This window comes from Ahaetulla prasina, chromosome 2, assembly GCF_028640845.1.
Source record: "Ahaetulla prasina isolate Xishuangbanna chromosome 2, ASM2864084v1, whole genome shotgun sequence".
In the NCBI taxonomy this organism is placed as follows: domain Eukaryota; kingdom Metazoa; phylum Chordata; class Lepidosauria; order Squamata; family Colubridae; genus Ahaetulla; species Ahaetulla prasina.
In genome coordinates, this window is record NC_080540.1 from 150311298 (window position 1) to 150334850 (window position 23553).

The 23553-nt window shown below is 40.8% G+C and overlaps 1 protein-coding gene across 1 annotated transcript in view; it reads right to left on the bottom strand.

Moving 5' to 3' along the window:
• Positions 1-23553, bottom strand: part of ANKFN1 (ankyrin repeat and fibronectin type III domain containing 1) — a 214456-nt gene that overhangs the window by 159171 nt on the left and 31732 nt on the right. Inside the window, exon 3 of the mRNA XM_058172899.1 lies at positions 4980-5116. The gene's annotated coding sequence lies outside the window, so the exon portion shown is untranslated. The remainder of the gene's footprint in view (positions 1-4979; positions 5117-23553) is intronic.

The following is a 23553-nucleotide window of genomic DNA, read 5'->3' on the forward strand; positions in this document are numbered from 1 at the left end:
GACTACCTGTATTCTGCATTTCAGGCAGAAACCTTTTTCAGCCTCGGCTGGAGCCACAGCTGAACCTACAACCTAGATCCTTTTGAATGTGTGTGTATACACATTTTTATACCCAATTTTGTCTAAACATGGGCATTTCTATCAAAGTGTACTTCGGTGCTTTATCTTGCATAATACATGCTCTCTCTCTCTTACTTTGAGCATGCTTTTTAAAATTAGTGCCGAACTGCAAAATACAAAGATAAAGGATTCTGCATTTTGATTTGCATTTTGAAACTGTGAATGAGGTAAACATTCAATTTGCAGTGAATCAACCCAATCTCTACTGTTTCTTGTGAGTTGACAGATGGCGGCACTTAAATGTTTCTCAAGGTGTCCAAGTCTTCTTTAGAACCACAATAAGGCAGGATTCTGAATCACACCAGAAGCTGGGAATTCAGGTGAGATATGCTTAAAAACATTCTTCAGATCTTTGTGTTCCATCTAGAACAGGAGCCTGCTTACCAAGAGACACGAGGCATAAGGGTGCTGTGTGCATACACATTTTATACCAATTTTGTCTAAACATGGGCATTTCTATCAAAGTGTACTTCTGTGCTTTATCTTGCATAATACATGCTCTCTCTCTCTTACTTTGAGCATGCTTTTTAAAATTAGTGCCGAACTGCAAAATACAAAGATAAAGGATTCTGCATTTTGATTTGCATTTTGAAACTGTGAATGAGGTAAACATTCAATTTGCGGTGAATCAACCCAATCTCTACTGTTTCTTGTGAGTTGACAGATGGCGGCACTTAAATGTTTCTCAAGGTGTCCAAGTCTTCTTTAGAACCACAATAAGGCAGGATTCTGAATCACACCAGAAGCTGGGAATTCAGGTGAGATATGCTTAAAAACATTCTTCAGATCTTTGTGCTCCATCTAGAACAGGAGCCTGCTTACCAAGAGACACGAGGCATAAGGGTGCTGTGTGCATACACTTAACTTTCATACAATCAATCAGACTGAACAGGATTGTTATAGTGTCTTGAATTATATCTTAATCTACAGGATGCAGAAAGTACATAAGATCATGTTGAGAACATGCATGCTCGAGCAGCTAATTTGGTAGCCTCACTCTGCTGGAACTGGGTATGTCTAGTTTGATGAAAAGAAGGACTAGGGGGTAACATGATAGCAGTGTTCCAATATCTCAGGGGCTGCCACAAAGAAGAGGGAGTCAAGCTATTCTCCAAAGCACCTGAGGGCAGGACGAGAAGCAATGGGTAGAAACTAATTAAGGAGAGAAGCAACCTAGAATTAAGGAGAAATTTCCCCTAGAAATTGTTCTTATAGTTAGAACAATTAATTAGTGGAACAACTTGCCTCCAGAAGTTGTGAATGCTCCAACACTGGAAGTTTTTAAGAAGAGATTGGATAACCATTTGTCTGAAGTGGTGTAGGGTTTCCTGCCTAAGCAGGGGGTTGGACTAGAAGACCTCCACGGTCCCTTCCAACTCTGTTATTCTATTCTATTCTATTCTGTTCTGTTCTGTTCTGTTCTGTTCTGTTCTATTCTATTCTATTCTATTCTATTCTATTCTATTCTGTTCTGTTCTGTTCTGTTCTGTTCTGTTCTGTTCTATTCTAGGCTAGGCTAGGCTAGGCTAGGCTATTCTCTGTAAAACAGGAATTTTTGCCAAGGTCTCAAAGGATGTGCGACCCTTTTTATTTTTAAAGAATAAAAGAAAGGTATGAATATGACAATCAGAGGTGGGGTAAAAATCAGAGAAAGCCAAAGGAAAGTAGAAGAAAAGAACAAAAAGAAAGAAGTTTTAGGATATTATGGAGGACTATGAATCCATCTGGTTACCCCTCTCTCTTTGTGTCTCAATATCTTATCACATTCTTTGTATATTGGATGAGGTTTGTTATATAGGTTGCCCTTATTGCCGGTATATACAGAGAGCTGAGTTCACTAGATATTTGCTACTGTTGTCCCAAAAAAAGATATTTTCTAAAGCATGAGAGTCATTCAGAGTTAGATGAACCTCCTGGATAGAAGCTGTTCCAAACATGGACATTCACCTAGAGCAAAAGGGCAACGATTTTCCTTGCCTTTGTGGTGTAGTTATGTAGGGTTTGCCCAGAAAGAATAACATCTGATTTGTAAGAATCGTCCCCTTCCCGATATTTTGCTTCTTGGAAAATCAGCATCCACAAGCCTATACTGGGAAGCTGCAAGGTTATTAGGAGGCTCACTGGATCTTAACACTTGAAATAAAAATGGCATATATATTTCTATAGATAAATAATATTTAGCACATCAACATATTCTGCAACTCTTTAGAACTGGTAGGACTTTTTTTTTTAATGATACTTTACCAGTTAAATAGATACAGGGTTTGGACCCTAGTGTAAGTTAGCTTAAAGTCGTGGTGGTGCAGTGGTTAGAATGCAGTATTGCAGGTTAACTCTGCCCACTGCTAGGAGTTTGGTTCTGCCTAGCTCAAGGTTGACTCAGCCCTCCCGCCTTCCGAGGTCGGTAAAATGAGAACCCAGATTGTTGGGGGCAATAGGCTGACTCTGTAAACCACTTAAAAGGGGCTGCAAAGCACTATGAAGAGGTGTATAAATCTGCTATTGTTATTGTTATTGCTAAAGAACTTCAAAGAAGGAAAGTTTCTCATCCTCTCTATCTCCATGCCCTCGGCTGTGCCTATCTAGCTCTTCCAAGTTTTATGGTAACCTATTTTAGTAACAGATGATCCATTACATAGTGAACAACATGGTATGCATGAGGATATGAATCAGTGGTGAAATTCATTTTTTTTTACTACCGGTTCTGTGGGCGTGGCTTGGTGGGCGTGGTGTGGCTTGGTGGGTATGGCTTGGTGGGCGAGGCAAGGGAAGGATACTGCAAAATCCCCATTCCCACCCCACTCCAGGGGAAGGATACTGCAAAATTCCCATTCCCTCCCCACTCCTGGAGGAAGGATATTGCAAAATCTCCATTTCCACCCCACTCTGGGGCCAGGCTTAGGTGGCATTCGCCAGTTCTCCGACCTACTCAAAATTTCCGCTACCAGTTCTCCAGAACCTGTCAGAACCTGCTGGATTTCACCCCTGATATGAATGTATTTAATTGATTGGCACTTAACATACAATTGTATAACGGTAGTCCTTGTAAAACCTAATTCCAAAGTGCTTTTCCAAAAGGCAACTGAACTTCCTTGGGTTTTTCCCCCCCTTGAAAACCTTTCATTTCTCATCCAAGAAGCTTCTTCAGTTCTGACTGAATGGTGGGGAAGGAAAGGATTTATATTCTTTGCAGTCATCTGGATGAGAAGCGCAACGTTTTCAAGGGGGTGGGAAAACGCCAAGAAAGTCCAAAAGTTTACAAAAGCACCTTTGGGACAACTATGACCTGGATGATTGAGAATTTCCAAAGACGTGCAAAACTTAATGTAGTTCTAAAAATCTAATGATTCCATAGTGGTTTTGACTATGTGCCACATTCATCAATTGAGGAAGCCAATCATGCTTTCTAATCACTGCTATAAAATCCAACCAACTGCCTGGGGGTGAAGGAACTCACATGTCTAGTATGGAATCCGTGCTTCCTTTTTCAGCAGGGTGTAGCTATGGTAGTCAACGCTCTTAAACCCTAGAATGAAATGTGTCTCAACCCAATATTGAGATACATTTTGTAGAGGATTACTTGTTCCCCTACCTCCTTTCCATCAGTTGCTTCCCAACCTTCTCTCACATTCCCCTCACTCGCCTTCCTAAGAACATCTTAATCCCTTTTTTCCCCCCTCACGATTTCAACAAGCAAGAATGAGGCTGCTTAATTTTTTTTCTCCCATTTCTCAGGCTTGCTAGCTGCATGAGCACATGCACGGTTTCTTCTCTTCGTCCTACTTTTTTTGTAGGACGGGGAACCTCGAGGAGATTCGTACCAGGGGGCACAGCAGATACAGTTGGGTCCTGGGCACCTCGTTCTGCAACATACCTTCTTCACTGATCTCACTGCTTGGTGGAAAGAAAAACTGGTACGACTTCATTGCACAAGCTAGCCACAGTCAACGCTAGATGGAGCAATGAATCAATGCACCGGAGGACTTTCATCTCGGGAGACATCAGCTCTATCAGGAATGGGTCCCAGGTGAGATCTGGCAATCTGGATGGTAGGCACCATCCCAAACGATTCCTCGTGCTTGTGATCCAAGCTATTCAATGCTGTAATCAGAGCTGTGGGGAACTGTCAGATAGCCGGGACATCTGTGGAACGCAGCAGGGGGAACATGCCTCTCAGTTGCTGACATGCTAATTGCATTTTTTTGCCACCCCTCTTTTGGTGCCTGTCCCTTCCGTGGGAAAAACTAAACATTATGGCAATCAAGGCATGATAACGGTAGCAAATATTTCAGTAGCATAACTATTGCAGGAACCTTACGCTGCTGAAGTGGGGGCAGGAGGAGGCATGCTGCATTGCTAATCATCACTACAAATTAAGCGCAAATCAACTCTCATGATCCACAGCACAAAATATAGACTGGGAACATCATGCTGATCAGACATCCTTTGGAAGAAGTAAGGATAGGTTTCTTATAATGCATCATATGCCAGTATATTCAGACAGGTATAACCTGAACGCTAATGTAAGTCGGCAAAGTAAGTCTGTCTCCCTTGTGCCAAGTAATTTCTACACAGTTTTCTAACTCAGCCTGGAGAGGGAATTTCCTAAATTTGGTGCGTGCATCCATCCACAGGGGTATGTGTGCCAAGCCTATGCAACTCAGGAAAGCACTGAGTATCAGTGGTGGTTTAACAAGGTGCTCTGAAAATGCACAACAGGTAGAAGGACATTATATAATACTACTATAAGGTCCATCAATTTGCCAGGTTTCTCTCTCTCCCCCCCCCCCACATGCTTCCCCAGCTTTGCTTGCTGTAAACGAGAAGAAATGCATGAGAAGGAATAAAAGATCACTCACCAGTGTTTTATATTATGAAGCTGAAAAGAAGTCAATTAACGGTCCACGGTGTTCATTCAGTAGGATCACATTGATTTCTCTAGTGTGGTTAAGCTTCTGGACAGAGAGACTCCGGATCTCTTCCCCACAATGAGTGACTAATTAAAAACAAACATACATACATATTGGCTATGAGCAATTGCTGGAGTTGAAGCCTGCTAGCGTGAAAGCTTTTCCAAAACACAAAGCAAGGAAAAAGGAAAGAAAAAAAAAATCCTTTGCAGCAACACAAGACAATATCCAAATAAACACTACTGGATGCTTGAACAGTTGGTGCCCCCCTAGCACTGTAGCCGAGACCTGCTATCAAAGGGTCTTATTTGTGTTGTCAAGGAAGCCCCGGCTATATGATGCTATATGCTATTATCCTCTTGCTTCTCTCTCACTCTCTGTCTTTCACAACCGATCAGCCCAGCAAGCAAGTAGGAAAGAAAAAAAAAAGTAATCATTGTCCAGAGTAAAGGAAAGGGAATAAAAAAAAAAAAGGAGAGAAAACAGGATTGTAAGCGACTGCCACCCAGACAGATCAAATAGGCATTAGCATTGCCATTTAAAAACACTTAGTTTTATGTAAAATCCATAAGAGCAAAACCAGTCCAGGTCCTGGATGTTGGTCGAGCAGTTCACAATCCCAGCTCTCATTTGCCAAGGTTCTGATAAAGCTGGCTGCGATCCAGCCACAAAAACAAGGCACTGGATCCATCATACCGGGACATCTGCAAAATCATCCGACAGTCGGATCCTCCAGTCAGCATTAATTAGATTAGCTTTGGAAAGGTTATGAAATCAGTGTCGGTACCCTCACGCGTGAAGCTGTAGCGCAAGCCCCAAACTGTTCCTGCCACACTGCCTTAAAACTATACGATTAAGAAAGAAGAGCTTGAATAAAATGAGAGATTTTTGGGGAAAACAATAATTCGAGGGGAAATAGGGTTGCAAAGAGTGCAGAATGTGCAAAATGCAGCAACCCCTTTTTGTTTTAAAATCTAAAATAAACGTGAGGAAATAAGGTATGCTATATGTTCTTGGTTCGTTGCAACCAAGCACAAGAGTCATTTTAAGCACCTAGCAACAGAATAAAATTTAGAGCCTTTAGGACATTTGTTTCCAATACTGCCATTTTCAATTGTCTGCCACTTTAATTTATATGGTTCACGTGTTTTTTTTTTTTTTTTGTAGCTCAATTATGCAAGACATGATACACAATGTCAATTGTGGGAAATCATTGGGGACGGATCAGGACCCTGTGAAACAGGGAACAATCCTATCTCAACAATTGTCAGTATTTTCTGAAACATTTGCTGACACATGTTTAGCGTTTCCTAAAATGGATTTTTTCTATAAAGTAAGAGTGTTGTATCAGATTCTCAAATCAGGATGCTTGAAGGGATAAGATTTCAATTACTCTTTAGGGGTGCATATATATATAGGCCACTGACACACAGAAGCTCTATTTTGTCTTATGGAAGATAACAAAGGTTCAGCACTTTAGTAAAAAGTGGTATTTTGAGACAAAATTAAAAGACAGGCATGGGATCTCACAAATATCTATGGAGATTCTCAGTCATCAAGCTCATGGTTGTCCAAAAGGTGCTTTTTTAAAAGGCAACTGGACTTTGTTTTTCCTTGAAGACTTTTTGCTTTCATCCAAGAAGCTTCTTCAGTTCTAACTGAATGGTGGAGCATGGAAGGATTTATATTCCGTCCGGTCATTAACACTCTCTGAACATGGTCCTTTCAGCAATTCCAAGAAGGTTCCACACCCATTTTCACTACTCAGGTAACCCTAAGGACACAAATAAATCTCCAAGTGGTTTTAACAACTCTCCGGGGGGAAAAATGCTAACGACCTGGTGACTGCAAGGAATACAAACTCTTCTATCCTCCACCATTCAGTCAGAACTGAAGAAACATCTTGGGTGAGAAGCAAAACATCTTCAAGGAGAAACAAAGTCCAGTTGCCTGTTGAAAAAGCACCTTTTCCATCTCCTAAATAAAGAGATGAGAAAGTCCTTGATGAAAAAAAGGCTTGCAAAGCTAAACACTACAAGATTCCTCTCAGTTTCAGAGGTAAAAAAATGGCCCAGTTAGGCAACAGAAAGAAAAACTGAGGGGAAGAGGCTAAGGAGAAAAAGACAAGAAGGAAAATTTCCAAGTGTGTGCATGGTTCTGCTTGATTTAAGACTCTGCAGTAGTGACATATCCCCATCTGTAGCCCTTGAATATCTTTGACTGCAATTCCCATCATTCCATACCCATTTCCTGAGCCAAGGAAGTCTTCCTTATCATAATGCCCTAGGATAGGGTTGCAAAATATCCCCCATCTGGGTTTCTTCAGAATTGGAGGTTTTAAAAGGTAGAACAGGGCCCTTAAGTAACTGAAAAGCTTTGATAATATGTGCTTAAAACCATCGTTTTGTAACTTTGGTATCATTTTTGCCTCCCACACTACAAGTTGCTGGTCCAAAGTTTAGATACTTTCTCAAGTATGGAATCTCTTAGGCATCCCAGGTAGACCTTTTTGTGACTCCCAAAAAACTATCTAACAAAACAAAGCTCAGTGCACAACGCTCAGGCAATGTAGCAGCTTAGCAGTTGTGAAATAAATGAAGGGGAGAAAAGGAGTAGGAGATTTTTTATCAATGGGATACCAGTCACTGAAACTCCAGCAGCTGCAATTAGAGTTACATTACAGGTGGAGCCGAAGGAAAAGCACCTGAGCTGCTCAATATTGATAGCATGGGATCAAAGGAACAAGGTACCAATCTGGGAGCATCACTGAAGCTCCACGTGAAAGGGCCTCGAGTTGAAAGGAAGACTGAAATGAAGCTGTCTAACATACTACAATGGGTGGGACTCAGGGGGGCTGCAGCGTGTAAGGCAGCAGGTTTATTCAAGCATACAAAACTGTGAGGAGAAAACTTTGATCACAGAATCATAGAACTGGAAAAAGCCATTTAGGGTCACTGGTTATAACCCCTTGCTCAGTGCAAAAATCTACCTTAAATCATCCCCCCCCCCCAAAAAAAAAGATGGCTGTCTAGCCTCCATTTGAATATATCCAATGAAGGAGAAGGATCACCATCTCACTGGGTAATTGGTTCTTCTGTTGAACTACACTTATTGTCGGGATGTTTTTTCCCCCCTATATGCAATGAGAATCTGCATTTGTAATTTTAAAATCATCCTTTATCCCGAGCTTTGGAAACACAAGGAGCAGGTCAGGCTATTCTTCTGTGTGATATTATTTCAACCATTTGAAAAGGGCTACAACATCTGTCCTTGGTCCTTTTTTCTCAAGGTTTCCCCCCCCCTCTTCAAAGCTAAGGCTTTCCCAGTTCCTTTAATGTCTCATAATAGTTTTTAGTTTCTTGAGCCTCTTCACTGCTCTTATCTGAATGTATTCCACATCTTCTAAATCTTCTAAAATCTTCTAAAGCACAAGTATTTTGGTCTGCCTAGGCTGCATTGAGTGAAGAGGAATTGCCTTTGACTGGATATAAGGTATACCGTGTTTCCCCGAAAATAAGACCCTGTCTTATATTTTTTTGAACCCCGAAATAAGCGCTTGGCTTTATTTTCGTGGAGGTCTTATTATTTTGGGGCACATGGAGCCAGATGGGGTTTCTCTTGCCGTCTTACCTGATTTCCAGCTCTGCGTTTAAATATTTTTGTGGAGGGCTTATTTTCAGGGGGAGGCTTATTTTAGCGCATGCGCTCAAAAGCCCAATTGGCCTTATTATCAGGGGATGCCTTATTTTCGGGGAAACAGGGTAGTTAATGTGTTAATGTGTATATTGGCTGTTTCCTAATATGATTTGATTGCTTATTTGTACCCTATGACTATCATTAAGTATTGTACCTTATGATTCTTGATGAACGTATCTTTAATTTTATGTGCACTGAGAGCATATGCACCAAGACAAATTCCTTGTGTGTCCAATCACACTTGCCAATAAAATTCTATTCTATTCTATTCTATTCTATTCTATTCTATTCTATTCTATTCTATTCTATTCTATTCTATTCATCACATAGTAATGTTCAAAGCTTACAATCTCGTGGGGCCACATTATGAGTTGTGCAGGGCCATATGTGGCCCAATGGCCGTGGATTGGACACGCTTGTTCTAAATAAAGGGTGCTGCCCAAAACTATAGTAGATACAATATTTAAGGTGAGTTCTGAGCAGCACAACATAAAGCTGCTATGTCTTGCATTTTAGTCTAATGCTGCATTTGTAGTTTTTACACCGCTGGCCCATATGCAGATTGTTCCAGATGCATTCCCAACCCAAATATCTGCCATTCCATACCTGTGTATTAGATTTAGATTTCCCCAATAATTTTGCATTTGTCTCATTTAAATTGCATCCTGATATTTTCAACTCTTTTTGTTTAATGGATTTATTTCTGTTCTCGGTTAACCCTGTTTTCATGCCACTTGTATATTTGATAAGCATATCTCTCTACCTCGCCATCCACCTCAATAAAAATATTGAATCTTACAAGGTCAGGAAGAATCCTATAGCATCTCACCCTGTATCTGATCAGAAGCCTTTGATGGATACGATATCCAGGCTAAGCTGTGAATCCATTTAAATGTCAGGTCAATACCATCAGAAGTGGAGAAGAGACTGCTATGCTAAAAAGGATTATATACAAAAAAAAAAAAAAAGGAAATATGGACAGACCTCAATGAAAGAGTTCTCTGGCCGCCATAATTCAGAAGAAAGTAGGAAATGCATGCAAATTATGGTTTCAGGAATCCTTTCCAACTCTTTATAGGTCAAGTGTGGGCCAGATGACAAGGAAGGATAGGGATGGCCTAGATAGGAGGACCTACAACATTCTGATCCACTGCCCAACTGCATTCTTCATTGGATACATTAGAGTAGAGGTGTCAAACTCAAGGCCTGCGGGGTGGTTAGATCTGGCCCACGGGGCCGTCCTGGAAACAGTGAAGGGCCAGCCTGCAATGCCTTTGCCAGTGAAAACAGAGCTCGAGAGGGCCATGTGCATGCCCTCCCGAGCACCATTTTTGCTGGCAGAGGGTTGTAGGAGGCTGTCACAGCTGAAAATGGAGCTCGGGAGTCCATTTTCACTGGCAGAACACTCAGGTCACCACAGGCGTCCCCCTGACACAAGTGATGTCAAGTTGGTCATGCCTATCTTGGCCACACTCACTCTGTCCCCCCCCCAAGGTCAACACAACCCTGATCCGGTGCTCAATGAAATCAAGTTTGACACCCCTGCATTAGAGAATTTATTTGGAGGGGTGGGGGGAGGAAATCTGGAGAGTTTTCTTTTTTTCTCTATACTTCTGGCCCATTATTTGAACTTCATCTTCCTTTTGTCTCTCCACATGAAATTTGGTCCAGTTGTGCTTTGCTTTTAGTGACAGACAGAGAGATGGACAGACTTTAGAGTCCCGTTATATAACTTCTTTCCTACATTCTATTAGGTTGGAAAGAATTAAAAAGCTGTGAAGATGGTCTCAAGGGTAGAAACCCACTTCAGGTAGGAGTGCAAGCAAAATGGCTTTCGGTGAATTTAGGAGAGACTTATAGAAAATCCGACTGCTTTAAATTCCTTGCTGTTTTATTGAATTGTCTAAGTATTACAAATAACATGCTTTGAATGTCACTTAGGCTGCAGGATTTCTAATAACGGTGTCATGAGGGGTGCCCAAGTGGTGGTTTATCTATGGAAGTGAGAGCGCTCTAGGATTAGACCACAATTTTAGCCAAGTCTATTAAATATCCAATTAAAAGTAGATTCACAGTTTGCCTGATTAGACTGGCAATCTGATAGTCAGGAAAGCATTCCATTCCTTTTAACCTAATTTAAATGGAGTTAGCTTGTCAAGCAAAAACAGAAATTATTAGATTAGTGTCCGCAGAACTAAGGATCATCGAAGCATTCAAGAATAATTTATATGAGATTTAAGTCAATGAAGTCATTTATGGTTGGTTTTATTAATATAAATTTTGCTAAAGGGTTTAAAGAAAGGATAAAAACTAACAGAAAATAAAGAAAGAAAATAAAGAATAATGAAAAAAACAGAAAAAGAGAAAAAATACAGAAAGAAAAGATAAAAAGAGGTAGAAGCACTTCCAATTTCCTTTCAGCAAATGCAGGTATGATTATAAAGTTATCTCTTACTCTGTGATTATAAAAAAACCTCACTTTTTTATTATTTAGTTTTTTCCCTAATCATAAAAACCACAAGTCATTGGTGTATTTTTTTTCCTGTTTCATGTAAAATGTCTATAAGGAGTTTCCAGTCAGTCATAAATGTAGATACTGTCTTTTCTCTAATCATGGAAGTCAATTTAGCCACCTCAGTTAAGTTCCATCATCTTCACTAATCATTCCTCTATTGTGGATTGGATTGAACTTTTCCACTTTTGAGCATATAGTAATCTTGTTGCAGTTATCATATATAAAATCAACCTTTTCCTCCCTAGTTGATTATCCATTAATCTCCACAGAAAAGTCTCTGGTTCCACTGGTATATTAATCTTTAAAAAAATTTGGAATTCGTATTTATATCTATATCCAAACATATTTTGGGGTGTATGGGCTTTTTTACACATGCACCATACATAATAAAATGCCCTCTCATGTTGTTCCCATTTCCAGCATAAATTCAAAGTACCTTTATACATTCTAGACAATCTCTTTGTTGACAAATACCAACAGTACACATCATTTTATAAAAAATCACTTTAAGACTACAAGGTAAATTTCAATCCTTTCACTCGTAGTTAGCAATGATCTAACCAGTGGTGGGATTCAAATAATTTAACAACCAGTTCTCTGCCCTAATGACTGGCTGGATGGGCGTGGCCATGGTGGGCGTGGCCAGGGGGTGTGACAGGCAGCACTCGGCTTCTTGCAACCCCCGGGAGCAAAAATGGGTTGTTAGGGTGGCAGCACGGCGCTTCCCCCTGTGCCCCATTTTGGGCCTACTAGGCCTCCCTGCACTTACCTGGGAGCCAAAATGGTGGGCATGGGGACTCCTGGAAGGGGCGGGGAGGGGAGGCAATTTAACAACCGGTTTGCTCAAACTGGCCCGAACCGGCTGAAACCCACCACTGGATCTAACCCAAGGATGTCAAACTGGCGGTCCGTGGGCCGGATATTTCACACCCACCTCAGTTTCACAAAGGGGTAAAATGTCACGAAACGTCACATGATGGCAATGTGACGCCCCAAGTTCGACACCCATGATCTAGCCAATCCTTATGAAATCTGATTGGAATGGATGAGAGTACCATACGTGAACTCTCTGAATTTTGAACACCCTGAAACCTCTTCTGGTGAGAATGAAAGCTAGCTCAATTATTTACCACTGAGATGTTTTCAATTTATCTTCTGTCAGCCCTTGAGGGAGACAGAATTCTATACAGATATTTCTTGGTTAACAATCATTCATTCAGTGACTGTAGGAAGTTATGATGGCACCAAATAAAACTTACAACCTTTTTCAAAGTTGCACTGTTGCACCTTATGGTGACATGATCACAATTTGAATGCTCGGCAACTGGCAATTTATAATTACAAGGATCGCAGCTTCCTGTAGTCATGAATTCTATTTGTGTCCTTTATTGCTGACTTCAGACGAGCAAAGTCAATGGGAAGCCAGCAGAGGTCACAAATGGTGATCACATAACATTGTGCTTAACAACTTGCATATGCCTCATTTAACTATCACAACTGAAACTACTGGAACTACCACAACTGTAGACGTCACAAATGGCCATCATAAGTCAGTACAGGCTTTGATACTGCGGTTTATGGCCACTTTGTTTAGCAATGGAGTTGCTGGTCCCACTTACTGTTGTTACTTACTGCACTGATTGGAACATTTTTGAAGATACCTCTGCAGACCTGGATGAACTCACAGATACTGTAACATCATATGTCAGCTTCTGTGAAGACCTATGTGTACCAACAAAGAACTTGCGAATATACAGTAACAACAAATCTTGGTTCACACCTAAACTTAAGCAGCTACGTCATTCCAAAGAGGAAAGGTGATAAAATGCTGTACAATCAGGCCAGAAATGTACTAACAAGGGAGATCAGAGCAGCAAAAAGAAGCTACTCTGAAAAGCTAAAGAATCAGTTTTCAGCAAATGAACCAGCAAACATGTGGAAAAATTTTTAAAATATCACCGGCTATGGCAAACCTCCCTCCCAGGCTGAAGGAAATCAACAACTGGCAGATGACCTGAACGTGTTTTACTGCAGGTTTGAAAGGAAACTACAGCCACCTATCTCCATAACCCCCATCTCAGACACACCAACAACAGCCAAGCCTCCTACAACTGACCCCATCCCATTGGGTTCACAACCCCTAGTAATCACAGAAAAGGCAGTGCAGGACCTATTTCACAGACAAAAGCAAGGAAAAGCTCCAGGCCCAGACAAGATAACTCCTTCTTGCTTAAAAGTCTGTGCTGACCAATTGGTCCCTATCTTCACCCATATCTTCAATAAATCACTAGAGATGTGCTATGTTCCTTCTTGCTTCAAACACTCTACCATCATCCCAGTGCCGAAGAAGCCCACCATCAAGGAACTGAATGACTACAGACCAGTTGCTTTAACATCTGTAGTCATGAAAACCTTTGAAAGGCTAGTGCTTTCCTACTTGAAAACCATCATGGATCTGCTGTTAGACCCCTTGCAATTTGCATACCAAGCAAATAGATCAACAGATGATGCTGTTAATATGGTTCTGCACAACATCTTACAACATCTTGAATCTCCAAAGACCTATGTAAGGGTCCTCTTTGTAGATTTTTAGTTCAGCATTCAATACCATCATTCCAGACACTCTTTTAACTAAGCTAAACCAGCTACAAGTACCTGAACAGACTTGTAAGTGGATCACAAGCTTCCTAACAAACAGGAAGCAGCAGGTAAAGCTAAGCAGGATCACTTCAGATACCTGGACAATTATCAGAGCCCTCCCCCAAGGCTGTGTGCTCTCCCCACTTCTCTTCTCTCTGTATACCAATGACTGCATCTCCAACGATCCATCTGTTAAACTACTGAAGTTCACAGATGACACAACAGTGATTGGTCTCATTCGAGACAATGACAAATCTGCATATAGACCTGAGGTCGAACGACTAGCCTTGTGGTGCGACCGTAACAATCTGGAACTGAACACACTCCAAACTGTAGAAATGGTGGTAGACTTTAGGAGAAATCCTTCCATACTTCCACCTCTCACAATACTTGACAACACGGTATCAACAGTAGAAACCTTCAAATTTCTAGGTTCTATCATATCGCAAGATTTAAAATGGACAGCTAACATCAAAAACATCATCAAAAAAGGACAACAAAGACTGTTCTTTCTGCGCCAACTCAGAAAGCTCAAACTGCCCAAGGAGCTGCTGATCCAGTTCTACAGAGGAATTATTGAGTCTGTCATTTGCACCTCTATAACTGTCTGGTTTGGTTCTGCAACCCAACAAGAAAGACACAGACTGCAGAGGATAATTAGAACTGCAGAAAAAACAATTACTACCAATCTGCCTTCCATTGAGGACCTGTATACTGCACGAATCAAGAAGAGGGCCATGAAAATATTTACAGATCCCTCACATCCTGGACATAAACTGTTTCAACTTCTACTATCAAAACGACGCTATAGAGCATTGCACACCAGAACAACTAGACACAAGAACAGTTTTTTCCCGAAGGCCATCACTCTGCTAAACAAATAATTCCCTCAACACTGTCAAACTATTTACTAAATCTACACTACTATTAATCTTCTCATCGTTTTCATCACCAATCTCTTTCCACTTATGACTGTATGATTGCAACTTTTTGTTGCTATCATTAAGGGTTAAATTACAACCTATGACCATCATTTGTGTTGTAAATGTTGTACCTTTGATGAAGGTATTTTTTTTCTTTTATGTACACTGAGAGCATATGCACCAAAACAAATTCCTTGTGTGTCCAATCACACTTGGCCAATAAATTCTATTCTATTCTATTCTATTAAGGGAGGACTACCTACAACCCTTAATGAAATAAGGGAATCTGGTTTGGGGATTTTAAGTACTTGTTTACGTCCTTGTTGCAATGCAAAATTCTGATTTTACAAGGACCTATGGGTTACACAAGCTCAGGAACATAAAGGAATTCAAGAGTGAACTAACTGGGTTGTTCTAATTATTTTCCTATCATTCTCTATTTCATGCCTACCTTTCCCTATCCTTACCCTAACTCTATTTGCTAATGACTTGACTTTTCTTCTGCAAAGAGTTCCTACACAACCTTCCCAACACCAACAAACCAGGATAAATGGCAGCAATAACCATATTTGCTTCTTCCTCCACAGCAAATGGTAGCACCTAGTTAACTTAGTCGCTTCTAAAAAATATATGGATATTCTAGAGCTGTAAACTAGGCTGTGAGAGCAAAAAACATCACAGAGGTATTACTAGCAAGTCACTTAAACACTACTAACAAGAAAACTGTATGGAGAGTCAATGAAGTCATCAGGATTTGAAGTCATCATGAGGGAATCATTGTGTTTACATTACTTGTATAGATGAATATAGAACATAGGAATGATAGAGTTGGAAGGTACCTTGGAGGTCTTTTAGTCCAGCCCCCTGCTAGAGTAGGAGACTCAACAAATGGTTGCTCAGTCTCTTTTTGAAAGCTTCCAGTGATGGAGCACCCACAACTTATGAAGGCAAACTATTCCATTGGTTGCTTGCGCTGGCCATAAGGAAATTTCTCCTTAGGTTGCTTCTCTCCTTGGTTAGTTTCCAACCATGGTTTCTTGCCTTGCCTTCTGGTGCTTTGAAAAGAGGTTGGCCCCCCTCGTCTTTGTATCGGACCTTTCAAATATCGGAACGCTGCTATCATGTCGCCTCTAGCCCAGAAGGCGCAAATCCTACTGGAGGCCAAGAAAGTGAGGAATGAAGGATATTTTTCTTTCTCAAAGTCAAGCAAAAAAATCATTGCCCTTGAGGCAGGAATTTCTTCCTGGTATTTGCAGATTATAGAAATACAACTCTTGGGTGAGGGTCTTCATTTGATACTTTCCTTTAGTCCCTTCCCCTTTGGGGGGGGGTTGGGTTAGCATGCAGGCTTGAGATGATTCTTTTATGTGGGACAATTTCTTTATAGGAATCTAATCTATTTACAGTGATGCACTTGAAACATCCTGAGCTAGAAAATCTAATATGACTCCTTTGAGCTCCAAACAACCGTACATAGAACTCCTGAATCTATCCCCACACAAAATAATTCACCCTTTTCATCATTCTGTTTCTTCTTTCTGCTCTCTCACTAATGCGGTGCTCCTGATTCTTATTTCTGCAATTTATTTAGACAGATATTGCTGCCATTTTATATATTAGATTACCAAATGTTAATATATTTATGCATGGAGAAAACAAATACCATCGACGGAGGTCAAGAAAAGGGGGGAATGAAGTTAATAATTGTGCCTTAATCTGGTTGGATTGATCTGCCAACATAGTCAAAACCAACTGAGGAGTAAGTAGAAGCAGCCAATTGATTCTCAAGCTAGTCTTCATCACTTCACCCTGAGAATTGAAACAGACAATTTGTGCCTTGGGCACTGCGATACTGGAACACTCTCTCTACTTCATTGGGCATAGGAATCACAGTACACTTTCCTTTGTTTTGGATGGGTCAGTGTACACAGAAGCTTAAACCTAGAGACAGTAGCTTGGTTACTGTTTCTTGGCAACCAAATTTATTAGAAAGCATTTAGGATAGAATTGGGGATTAGGACCTTGGTTCCTCTTCATTTAATAAAACTAGCTGCATTTTCCAAGTAGGGCCTGATGCCTTCATGGTATTTTGTATTTCAGTGGCCAGAATCCCAACTCTTTCACCTTGCTGATTAGTGCTGAAGAGAACTGTGATTCCAAAAATAAAACAAAATGAAAGTCCAGATGATTTGCCAACCACATAAAGTAAGGACACTTAGAAAGGTAGAAAAGAATTATTTCTACTAGGTGAACGTGAAGAATTTATATATTTTCGAAATGCTTTTTACACATATTCTGGGAGCAGCTAGGAAAGGAAAAAATTATTCACACACAAACAACAATCTCATGAAAGGTGGCTAATATAGTCACAAAAAATCTGCACAACTCCTTTGGGGAAAAAAACCCTAATAGTTGTGTGATTATTATTATTTTATTTACACAAAATGACAGTATACACAGCAAAGGAGATAACTATGCTGGATTTCGTATCACAGATCACTAGTCGAACACTTCCCAAGCGTTTAGGACTGTGTGATGTATCGGCGAATTATGCAAGCAGATTCCAGTAAGGTGGCCTTCTGCAGCTGACCAATGGTGATCTTGTCAGCGCCAATTGCTTTTAAGTGCTTGCCTGGGTCTCTAGGCACAGCTCCCAGTGTGCCGAGTACCACTGCACTGGTTTATGCCAGAGTCTCTGCAATTCAATTCTCAAATCTTGATATCTGGTGACTTTTTCAAGTTGCTTCTCATCAATTCTTCTGTCACCAGGTATAGCAATGTCGACTATCCACACTTTTTTCTTTTCCACAATCGTGATATCCGGGGTATTGTGTTCCAAAACTTTATCAGTCTGTATTTGGAAATCCCACAGTAGTTTTGCATGCTCATTTTCAATCACTTTTTCAGGCTTATGATCCCACCAGTTCTTTGCTACAGGCAGATGGTAGTTGTGACACAAGTTCCAGTGGACCATCTGAGCGACTGTGTTGTGACGTTGTTTGTAGTCGGTCTGAGCTATTGTCTTACAACAGCTCAGTATGTGATCAATGGTTTCATCTGCTTCTTTGCAGAGTCTGCATTTGGGATCATCAGCAGATTTTTCTATTCTGGCTTTGATTACATTTGTTCTAATGGCTTGTTCTTGGGCCGCAAGAATTAGGCCTTCTGTTTCTTTCTTCAATGTTCCGTTGGTCAGCCATAACCAGGTCTTTTCCTTATCTACTTTTCCTTGGATCTTTTCAAGGAACTGTCCATGCAGTGCTTTGTTATACCAGCTGTCAGCTCGAGCTTGCATCGCTGTTTTCCTATATTGATACTTGGTTTGCCGTACTTTTAGCAGCTTCCTCTTGTTGACCTCCATCAAAGCTGGTTCAACACTGTCTTTCACATAATCTGCCAGAGCATGTTTCTCTTCTTCAACTGTCTGCTTCACTTGCAAAAGTCCTCTGCCGCCTACCTTTCTGGGCAAATATAGCCTGTCAACGTCACTACGTGGGTGCAGCACATAGTGTATGGTCATCAGTTTTCTTGCATTGGGAAAAAAACCCCAATAGTTGTGTGATGGTGATGATGATGATGATGATGATGATGATGATGATGATGATGATGATGATGATTACTAGTACTACTATTATTATTTACACAAAATGACAGTATACACAGCAAACTAGATAACTATGCTGGATTTCATATCACAGATCACTAGTTGAACACTTCCCAAGCGTTTAGGACTGCATGATGTATTGGCGAATTATGCGAGCAGATCCCAGTAAGGTGGCCTTCAGCAGCTGACCACTGGTGATCTTGTCAGCGCCAATTGCTTTTAAGTGCTTGCCTAGGTCTTTTGGCACAGCTCCCAGTGTGACAAGTGCCACTGGAACCACCTGCACTGGTTTATGCCAGAGTCTCTGCAATTTGATTTTCAAATCTTGATATCTAGTGACTTTTTCAAGTTGTTTCTTGTCGATTCTGCTGTCACCAGGTATAGCAATGTCGACTATCCACACTTTTTTCTTTTCCACAATCGTGATAAATGGAAGTGGAGCTGTGGTCTGTTGAGTATGCATGAATGAGTCTGGGGCTCCCACTTAGTTTGGCAATAGAAGTAGACCACTTGTATAAACAGGTTTTCTCTTTCTCTGAAGTTGGCTGCATTACTGAAATCAACTCAGCAGATTTGGAACCAAAGTCTGAATTGGCTTCATTCTGGATATTCTTTTTTGGGGGTGGGTGGGTGGGGAATTGAATGGGAAGGAAATGGGAATAAAATGTAAAGCCTATGCCAGGTTTTAAAATCAACTTCCAATTGGTAAGGAGATAGCATATGAGCCTTATTGACATCACAAATTAGGCTGAACAATGCAAATACAGGTAATGACTTGACTTACAACAGTTTGTTTATGGCACTGAAAAAAATGACTTAGGACCGTTTCTCACACTTACGACCATTGCAACATCCCCATGGTCATGTGATCAAAATTCAGGTGCTTGTCAATTGACTCACATTTATGACGGTTTCAGTGTCCGGGGGTCATATGATCACCTTTTGCGACCTTCTGACAAGCCAATTCAATGGGGAAGATTCATTTCACGATCAAGCTACTAATTTAACAACTGCAGTGATTTACTTAACAACCATGGCAAGAAAAGTCATAAAATGGGGCAAAACTCACTTAACCATTGCCTCACTTTGGTTGTAAGTTGAGGACTACCTGTAGACAATGACAACAGTTCAAAATGTTATCAAGAGAGATTTTCCTCAAACTGAGATCAGTTTAATCTCCCAAGAGCTTAGCTATTTTCTAAACCCACAGGAAATCGGGACAACCTGCGTCATGCACATTCCTACTCTTGTTGTACTTTGTATTGAGTGTTTCCCCCCCCAATTTCCCATCATGTAAAGAGCACCTGACAAGCTGTCCTATTGGAAAGGCGTGATTCAGAATGACACATTAATTTCTGTGGCGAGGACTCTTTCTCATCTGCAACCATGGATGGCTTGTGTAGGATAAGTCAAAAGTTAATTTGCATGAATGAAACTATGAGACAAACGTAACCATCAGCCATTTGATGTAGCATCAAATGTAGCACAAGGGTGGAGAAAGATTTTCAAGGTACCCCCATTACTGGCATGGCTCCGTATATGTTTGTGTGGATATCATCATGTTACACACATCCCTCTCAACCCAAATCCCTTTGTTCTTTTTTCTGACCCGGCTCCCCAAACATGACAAACCCTCTGAAGTTAAATCAATGATTCCTTTATTAGGAGCTCCTGGCAAAAAGTTTCTCTCTCACTGCAGGCTAACGAGTCTGTCCGGCAGGGAGATGAATTAGTTGTCTGCCACATCTATTCATCTCCGCCTCCTGCCTTTAATCTCCAGAACTAGGGTCAGGCTTTGCTAGCAGCGGTGGTTCTTCCATCCCAAGCATCGGCCCACAGGTTTCCACTGCTCTCCTCTCCTTTGCCTTCTGTGCATCCATGCATTAGGCACTGGACCCAGCTGTTCCTCCTCTTCCTCATCAGCCACCTCCAGACCTGGGGGCTGTTGACTCTCCATCTGAGAGCTGATGGACGGCCCAGGCTCCGCCTCTCTCTCTCTCTCTCTCTGATAGCTCCATTCCCTCTTCCTCCTCGGAGCTGTCAGGTTGCCTTGATGTTGACCGTGACTCCCACACCTCCTTCTCCTCATCTGATTCAGCTGCTGGCAGCCAATAAGCTGCAACATCCTTTCTGATCAATGCAGATCTATCCAAGTGAAGGCGTTTTCTTTTCCCAGGGCTGTGACAGATTCCATTTTTTCCCAGAGGTGAATATTTTTTCCCGATCTGGAAGAAAGGAGAATCAAAACTCTTTTCCTGACTTGTCCTCGGGTGGAGTTTAAGACCCGTGAAAATGCTAAGCAGGCTAAATGAGGAAACTCCACAGGCCAGATGCTGTAATAAGGGAATCCGATTGGGATGGGGTAGGGTGGGTCCTCTAGATTAGCTTCCAAATATTTGGAATCTGTTATTTAGTTTATTTGACCCAGATGTGATTCTTGCTTCTGAAGTTCAAACCTGGTGAAAAATTCTCAAAGAATTATCTGATGTTCCTATGCCAGCAACCATTCTTATTGGGAATTTTTTTTTGGGGGGGGGAAAGCTGATGAAATTGATATGATTTATCTGACCTTGGAATAATGAGTTTAAATAGCCTGTCATGGTAAATCAATGGTGGGTTACATTTAACAACATCAAATCAATTTCTTATGATCTTAAGATGAGGTTAAAACAACAACCATTTTGTTTTAGGTATACTTAGAATCTTTAATAAAAGTTGGTTATGATCATTCCGCTGCTGAAGATATAAATCAGGAGCTGGAACATTAAACCACATGGTTCAGTCTTCTCTTATTATTGCTGAATTTGGGCTGATATCTATAGACTTGTTAACATGACTCTGGATCAACTGTTTCATTTTACCGATTCTTGGCTAAACTCTAAGGATTTGGAAAACAACTAAAAATACTGTGGAATTTGGGGGTATGGGAATTGCTAAGAAGAATTATTATGGCAGGCAAAGTTTATTCCTGATTTACGGCAATGGATCGTTGACAGCAGTAGTAACAGCAGTAGTACTGAGACTTATATACCGCTTCACAGTGCTTTACAGCCCTCTCTAAGTGGTTTACAGAGTGAGCATATTGCCCCCAGCAATCTGGGTCCTCATGATATGTGTACAATGTTCACATTTGACATGCTGTAAAGAAGAACTTGAACAATGTAGAATTTTTGAATTGTTCCCTTTATCATTTTTATTTCAATGTATATGTATGTTCATAATGCATATGCATATATATGTGAGTATGTGTGTGTTTGTATAATGTATATACTTATCATTTTGAAGTTATGTTAATCCCTTAATGCTGTTGTGGTATTTGTATTTTTGTTTGTTGATTGATTTAGCATAGTAACATAAAATATACCCTATTTTTAACATATTTTTTAATGAGTATAATGATGGCCACATGACCACAGAAGCATCTTTGGACAGCGCTGGCTTCCTTGGCTAAGAAACGGAGGTGAGGACCAGCCCCTAGGGTCAGGCGTAACTGGACAGGGGAAATCTTTACCTTTACCCTTACCCTTTTTTCAATACACTCAATGTGAGATCTGATTGTTCCACAAAGTATAGGTGGTCGTCGACTTACAACCACAATTGAGCCCAACATTTCTGTTGTTAAGTGAGAAATTTGTTAAGTGAATTATGCCCCATTTTAGAACCTTTCTTGCTACAGTTGTTGAGTGAATCGCTGCAATAATAATAATAATAATAATAATAATAATAATAATAATAATAATAATAATAATTTAATTTTTATACGCCCTTCTCCCGAAGGACTCAGGGCGGTGAACAGGCAAATAAAATAATACAATACATTACAATAAAACACTATTTAAAAAACTTATTCAATGTAGCCTAAATTTAAAATCCAATACAAAATATAAAATAAACCCCAATAAAATCCATATTTAAAAAAACCCTATTAAGCCAGTCCTGCTCGGAAGAATAGATATGTCTTAAGCTCACGGCGAAAGGTCCGGAGGTCAGGAAGTTGTCGAAGTCCTGGGGGAAGCTCATTCCAGAGGGTAGGTGCCCCCACCGAGAAGGCTCTCCCCCTGGGGGTCGCCAGCCTACACTGTTTGGCTGACGGCACCCTGAGAAGACCCTCTCTATGGGAGCGTACCGGCCGGTGGGAGGCATGTGGTAACAGAAGGCGGTCCCGAAGATATCCCGGTCCTATGCAGTTGATAAATTAGTAACCTGGTCGCTAAGTGAATCTGGCTTCCCCATTAACTTTGCTCAGAAGGTTGCAAAAAGTGATCACATGACCTCAGGATGCTGCAATGGCCCTAAGAATGAGTCAGTTGCCAAGCATCTGAATTTTGATCACATACCAAGGGGATGCTCCAAAGGTTGTAAAACAGCCGTAAGTCACTTTTTTCCAGTGCCGTTGTAACTTTGAATGGTCACTAAATGAACTGTTGTAAGTGGAGGACTCTCTTTATAGCTACTGCAAAACACTGGACCTAGGTTGCTGAATAAGGCAATCTATTGGGCACATAGAAATTCTGAAAGTTCCGTAGCAACCACCAGTTTCCTATCAAACAAAGTTGAAGATCTTGTCATGTCACAAAGTATCATGATATATAAAGACCTTTATAGTTTAGGACTTATAGCTGCTTTGTCAATTTATAATATAAGTGTACAATGAATTTGATTGATTGATCATGTGCCATCAAATGGGTGTTGATTTTAACAACCACATAGATAGATTTTTCTCCAGAGGGTCCATCCCCAACTGGTTCTTCAGGTCTTCCAACAGTGTACCCAGTGTACTCAGTCCTGTAATTGATTCCATCTACTTTGCTGCTGGTTAGGGTTAGGGGGTCTCCTCCTTTTCTTTCCTTCTACCTTTCACAGCGTCTTCTCCCAAGAGAGCTAGATCTTTACATAATGTGAAGCCTGATGATTTCGTTTCTTGCGTGAGAACTTTGGACTGATTTCTTATATGATCCTTTTGTTTGTTTTCTTGGCTACCCATTTTATTCTCAGGAGTCTTCTTGTGCTGCGGCTGCCCAAAAAAAGCAACACAGTTCTAGGCTGCATTAACAGAGAGATAGAATCAAGATCACGTGAAGTGTTAATACCACTTTATAACGCCTTGGTAAGGCCACACTTGGAATGTTGCATCCAGTTTTGGTC